A 6,838-nucleotide genomic window follows, 5' to 3' on the forward strand; every position below is an offset into this window, starting at 1 on the left:
CTAGTTTAAAACCTGCCAGAGGAGATCCGCCAACCTAGAAGAGAACACACACTTACCTTTAGGGGAAAGGTGGAGCCCATCCCATCCGAGCATGTCTCTCATCGTGACATGCAGGTCCTTGTCAAGGAAGTCAAAGCCCACCTCAAGACACCATTCCCGAAGCCACCAATTGGTCTCTGTGATGCACGTCTCATGCCGTCTACCACATCTGCTCACTGGTAGAACAAAAGAGAATACCACCTGTGCACCTATCTCCTTCAGCACACCCCCCAGAGCATGGTAGTCTGCCATCAGGCGATCAGGGCTTCTCCTGGCCGCATCATTAGTACCCACATGGATTAGGACCATGGGGTAGTAATCGGTGGGCTGCATTGTGGCTTGGATCATCCTCATCATGTCATGAATCTTTGCTCTGGGTAGGCAGTAGACCTCGTGTGTCGAGGGGTCCTTGCAACAGATGGGCCCCTCTGTACCTCTCAGGATAGAGTCGCCTAGGATGATCACTCGATGCTTTCTCCTCTGGGACTGCTTAGCTCCTTCGGCCTGTTTGGAGTGTGGAGAATGTGAAGTTGTCTCCTCTCCCTCCTTCCCCTCCAGCGTTGCCAGGGCCTCATACCTGTTCTCCAGCCGGACTGGAGGAACTGGTACTGCTGTGTTACAAGCAGCCCAGGTTCTGGAGTTTACCATTTGCCACTCTGCAGTGGAGGGCACTTCCTGAGGTGCTTCTTCCTTGGGTGTGTGGCCCTGCAGGGAAAGGAAATAGCCATCAATTTCTTCCTCCACCTTCCTGATTCCCCTCAGCCTGCTAACCTCCTCCTGGAGCTCCCTCATCTGCACCTCCAGGGCTCTAAGGCCTGTGGAACAGGTGTGGGGGTCCCCAATCCCTGCCCCCCTGGTCCTTGCTGGGCAACCCCCACAGGCGGGGGGTAGGGGGACACCTGCTTCCCCATGGGCTCTGTCTGGGTGGAGGCCTCAGACAAGACCCGGGTAGGCTGCTCCCCCCTGGGCAAGGGCCCTGGCAGCACTCCGCATCAACACCATCATAGGAGTTGCTGCTTGTTTTTAGCTTAGTGCTGTGCCTTCACCCTGCCCTAGTAGGAGTCTCCCTCCTGGTCCTTTCTGCTCACCCGCTGGCGCGAACCCCAGTGCAAACGCCGGTGCGCTCTATTTGCTCGCTCTGTTCATACAGCGTGGCTTGGGACCACGGCTCTGTACCTGCTCAGCTAAGAGGGATCCAGGGGGCTTCCCCTCCAGATCCAGCTCAGCTGCATCCAGTCCCTCTGCCTACTTACTTAGGGTGATCAGCTGCTGCTGTCCCCACTGCTGGCTCCACTGCTGCTGCATCCTCCTCTGCCTTGAGTTTGGTAAGGGGGCACACATGTGCCTGGATCCCTCCTCTCCCTGCTGCTCCGGGATCCCAACTGCGTTTAGTGCATTGTCGAGTGCCATAGTGCATTGCTACAGTGACATAGCGTCATGTGTAGATGCACCCAGTAAGGGTTTTTCCGTAGGTGTCTACACATATGAGGATTAGGGAGATTTGCTCCAAGTTCCCTGCAGCCATCCAATGGCCCCTACCACCACTTGGGAGAGCTCCAGTGTTCCCCCTGGGTGTGAGCCAAGGGGCTAGCAGGGAATGCTGGGCCAGGAGATGCTGTCTCCTAGTTCCTGAGGCTGTGAGATAATATTCTCCCAGCACCAGCCCTGTGGTCAAGAAACCAGCGCTGGGATATAAAGATCTCCCAGCCCCTGCTTCCCCATTATGATCTCAGAGAAGGGGGACATAGTCTCTCCCCAGGCTCTGGTGGTGGAACCCACCCAGCAGCAGGCAACTCCTGGGGGCAAGGCGCTATCTCCCACCCCAGTGGACATCTGTCCAGGAGCAGATTTTGTTCACCGTCAGGCATCTACACAAGCACTACAGTGCCATTACTAACACTGAGTAAATTTGCTGCTTGCATTTGCAGGTAGCAAATTTACTCAGTATGAGAGAGGTTTACTGCGATGTAAGCATGTGCACATGTAGACGCAGATGCTTACTTCATAGTAAACTGCTAATGTAAAGTTAAATATCTTGTGTAAATGCGCCCAGGGAATAGAAAGACAAAAAGTTTCAGCTCTGCGATTGCTGCTGCTCACTTACTACAAGGAAAGATCATTTCTTCTTTATTTTGCCTTTCAAAAACAAGATGTTTATCTTATTCTGGGATGTGTTGTACATGAGCAAATATGGTACCATGTAGTAGGAAACTGACAGCCCCCCACCTGACTCACCCGCCTGCAGTGTCATGGAGCCACAAAGTACACATGGAAGACCTGGCACCACATCAGCCAGAAGATCACTCCCAATTGGCCTGTAGCCTCAGGATAATGGGCCAAAAAACACATTGGAGGCAGGGGAACAGTAGCCAAGGAACTGGAAACAAGTCTGGCCATCCTTACCCCTGCCAGAGGACAGGAAGCTGTCCCTGCTGCATAGGAAGCGAAAGGGATGTGGGCCACATGTCTCACAGAGGCTAGACAGCTGGCTGTGTTCCATGTGGCAGCTGAGGAACCAGCTTCATCTTGCCCAGAGGAGACTCATGGGACTGTGATGAGTACAATGCCCACCAGAAGCACTGGAGAAACACCAGCGGCAGGCCCATTGGCAGGCAATACTGAGCTGGGCCCTACCCATGGCACAGCAGGGGATGAGCACACACCCTGCCTGAGGACCCTAGCCCAGTGAAACCAGCAACAGGTACCCAGGGGCTACCCACAGGGGGTAACTGGGGAAGAGGTTCTCAAAGTAGTGCCTAGCAACCATCAGTCCTCTAGATCATGGTGTACATTTAAGTGGTCTGGTCAGATGTTTGATGAATCTGTTTGTGGCTGACAAGCCCAGTTTAGAAAGTGATACAGCTTGTTACAAGTTTCACAGATCCATATATTGTCTAAGTTGGAGTCCAAATTTACAGCAAGCTGCTGTCTTCTTTCTTGCTTTGCTTCCATCCTCTGGATCAAAACTGCTTCATGCTGAGCTGCACCCAGTGTGAGATGTTCCCTCCAGATTTTGCACACTCCTCCCAGTTTTCTACAGTGATGTTGAATGACTTCATGTCATTTTTGCACACATCATAATACTGCCATATACAGCCACCCTGTTTTCTAGAGCTGTCTCAAATCTCATTATAAAAGATATTCTTGGGGATATGGTCTTCTCCCAATTCTCCTGCAATGGCCAATCCACCACTACCTTTTCTTTTTGATAGTGGTTTCTCTGTGTGTCAATCTTGTGCTACTCAAAGGTCCCTGCCCTGCTGCTCAAGGCTCCCTGCCCTGCTGCCCTCACTTCATGGGCTTCCACAAGCCAGTGGGCAACACCTGGCATGGGAGAGCAGAGCAAAGCAGAGCAAGGAGGCTCAGTGCTGTTGCCACCAGGAGCAGTAGGGGCTGGGGTGGACAGGGGGTGCCTCATCATGGTGATACAGCTCATTCAGGGCTCCCAGTGATGATGGTGGCAGCCCCAAGCCTCCACCACTGCCATGGAGTTGTGGTCCCCCCACTGCTGCTAGGCAGGCAGGGGTTATCTTGCTATGGTGCTGTGGCCAGCATGGAGCTCCTAGCAGCAACAGCAGTGAGCCTTTCCACCCCACTCTACCCTCCCGTGCTGGTTCCCACTTGCTGGACTGCAGAGGCCCCCAGGGGGGAGGCAACAGAGGATGGAGCCCTGAGCTCTGCATTGGGCAGCCTGAATCCACCCCCACCCCCCACACAAATATGGGGGGGAATTTTCTCCCCCGCCCCTCTGATGAGTCACTTCTGGCACACAAACCATCCCCAGGCGTGCACTCAGCAGCAGGGTGTCAGCACCCTGGATGAGCTGTCTGTGGTCCCATCCTTCTCCCCCAGCTGGGCCCTGCAGCCACACATTCCCACCCCAGCTGGGCAACATCCCCAGATCCAGCTCCAGCCACCAACCCTGCCCCACTTCTTCCCTCACTGTGGCTGCCTCAGTCTGCCCCCATGTCACCTATGCTTCCCCCTCCCCCACCATGCATCACTGTGCTCTCTCCCACAGACGTACCTGCAGGCAGCTGAGGGAGCTCCTCTCCACCACTGCATGGTTGTATTGCTGGCCATGTGCATGTGTGTGCATACATACATGCAGGTGATGCCCCCTGTGTCCCACCACCTCCAACCCCAAGTAGCCCCTTCCAGGCTGGAACTCTGCCAGTCTGCAAGAAGTTTCCTACATTTTTCCCCATTAAAGGAGAAAATCTGAGTTTTTCTCCCTTAAAGAAGAAAATCCATGTTTTCTCCATTTTTCTGCAGTGAATGGAACACCCAGATCTCTGATGATCACAGTCTTCTTGAGACTAATTACTATCCCAAATCTCTTGCATGATTCAGAACATCTGCCTAAGTGATTTTGTAGGACAGATTCAGTGTGGGCAACCAAGGTTGCATCACCTGCAAACAGGAAATCTTTCAAAACAGTTCTTTCACCTTGGTTTTCACTCTACGCCTTGGAATGTTGATCAAGCCTCCATCAAGTCTGGTTTGAAGATAAATCTTACCATTGCTGCCTTTGAATGAGTGAAGAAGCAGGAATGAAAAGTAGCTGTTAAAAAGCATGGGGACTGAGACACCCCTTTTGCACCCTTTTGTTGATTTCAAATGCATTTGTTTCTTTTTTCATACTTTCATACGCTACAGTTGCTCAGGACAAATCTGTCACAGGAGTCTATTAGAGATGAGTCCAATACAGTTCCATTCCAGCCCTACTTTCCTATGATTCTATGAACATATCAAGTAGTAAGACGTTTCCTTAACTCTTAAAATTTGCTGCTTGGCTTTTACTAGTTCTACTGAAATTTTAAATGTTCATTTTTATTAATGGTATAGAGTAAGGGTGGCCAGAGTTACTCACCCTGGGAGTCGCATCCAATCCTCCATCAAAACTGGAGAGCGAGGGAGAGGGAGTGCTAATTGACCTGGAGTGGAGGTTACCACCCTCTCCCCATCCTGCACCACCAAACTGCTCTGGCTTTCCCCTCTGGGAGTGTGCCCTGGGGTAAGCAGCACAGCTGCAGCCCCCACCCTCGGCAGCCCAGTGTCCCCCAGAGCCATGTTGGGGAGAAGCGGCTTCAGCGGAGAAGCCCTGGAGAGCCGCAAGTCCTGTGCAGCAAGCCACGTGCAGCTTGAAAGCCATGGTTTGGCCACCATGTGTATAGAGGGAAAACAGTAGTGTATGTATCAAGAGAAAACAGTTGCTGTTCCCTCTTCAGCTAAAAGCCAATGATAGAACATATAATTCTTTGTTAATACTGAAGTATAAGCCAAACGTAGAAACAGATATAAAGCTATGTCAAGCAATCATACATCAAAAGCAGCTTTAAGGGTTGTCTACATTATGGCTGAGATGAGATCTGCACAATGCTTGTTCCTATAAACTATTACTGTTAATAATAGAAATACAGGAGTCTCTAAAGAACCCTGCATGGATACATTTGGTCCCTACTGGGGCAGGTGCATGGTAGTGCAGCGGTGTAGTTGTGCCTCACTTAGGCTTTTATACACATACTTTTTTCCTGAGATGTGCCGGAGATCTGCTGCTTCAGAGCAGACTCTGCACACAAGCTGAAGCAAACTGCATTGCGCTGTGTGCAGTTCTAAAAGCAGCAAAATGCATGTCAGCATGCAGAAAATGGCAGAGGTGTGCTTTGGAACTAAAGCACTTCCAACGTGTTTTATTTCAAAAGTGCTCCACTTCCATTTTCTCAGCACTGACGCGCATTTTGCCACTTATACAACTGCAACGTGTGCATGTGTAAAAATGCCCTTTGATTCCTGCTTTACCCAAGCTTTAAAATCAACTGCCTGGGAGTGCCATCGACATTTCTATTCAGGCAGTGCTAAGGGAGTCAATTGCCTTCATGGCTCATTATCATCTCCCTGAATCTTGCTAATCTTTTTCCACTCCACAGGTATTAATGACCCTCTCTCCTTTTTAATGGTGTTGATGTTCCACTATTCAAAGTATTCTTTCTTCTGCAATTCTGCTGTGTGTTAGCCATCCCTCTCTTCTATGTTACAGCCCTGAACACTGTTCTTAGCTCTAGCTAAAAACCTTTACTCAGGTGTGATGATACTAACTCATGTATAGAAATTATCAGGGATCCTAGTTTTCTTTTTTTAAAATGCAAATTCTCTGATAAAAATGGTGAACTCTCTGATTTAGAAACCCCAAATCCACGTTTTTCCACAATTAAAATGAAACACTCCTATATATAGGTATCAGTTGAACACAATGTTTTATTGATATATTTACAATTTTAAAGTAATTTGAAAGCCTATCAGTGCCTCAACACTATAATAAAATAAATTCTAAAAACCTATAAATGTGGGCATTTGATTTTGGTTTTTTTATCATAGAAAATCAGAGCTCCCCCTGCCCGCTTCACTCACCAGGACATGGGTTCAGCTGTGTGCTCCCACTGCTTTGTGGTGCTGAACAGTCCTGATATGACAGTGCTTGGTCCATGCCATTGCCCCTCACTTCCAAGCAAAAGCCCTCCAGCCCTGCTGGTGCCCCTCACCAACCGCCCCATCAGCCCTGCCAGTGCCCCTATGCACAGCTCTCTGGCCCTGCTGGTGGCCCTCACTCCCTACCCACAGCTTCCTGTGCCCCCAGCCCTGCTGCCAGACCTGGAAGGGGTCCCCACCTGCCAGAGCTATGGGGCCAGGGATCCACAACCCTCTGCCCTCACAGCAGTGCCCAAGCCCTGGCTGCCCCCTTGGGAAGCAGTGGCTGTTGTAGCAGAACAGAATACAGAGCACAGCTGCCACAGGTTTG

General features: G+C 50.6%; 1 pseudogene; it reads right to left on the reverse strand.

Moving 5' to 3' along the window:
- LOC149856363 (uncharacterized) lies at positions 1-1,041 on the reverse strand (annotated as a pseudogene).
- Positions 1,042-6,838: the final 5,797 nt, after the last annotated feature.

This window comes from Crocodylus siamensis, chromosome 10, assembly GCF_052110815.1.
Source record: "Crocodylus siamensis isolate JL-2025a chromosome 10, ASM5211081v1, whole genome shotgun sequence".
NCBI lineage: Eukaryota > Metazoa > Chordata > Crocodylia > Crocodylidae > Crocodylus > Crocodylus siamensis.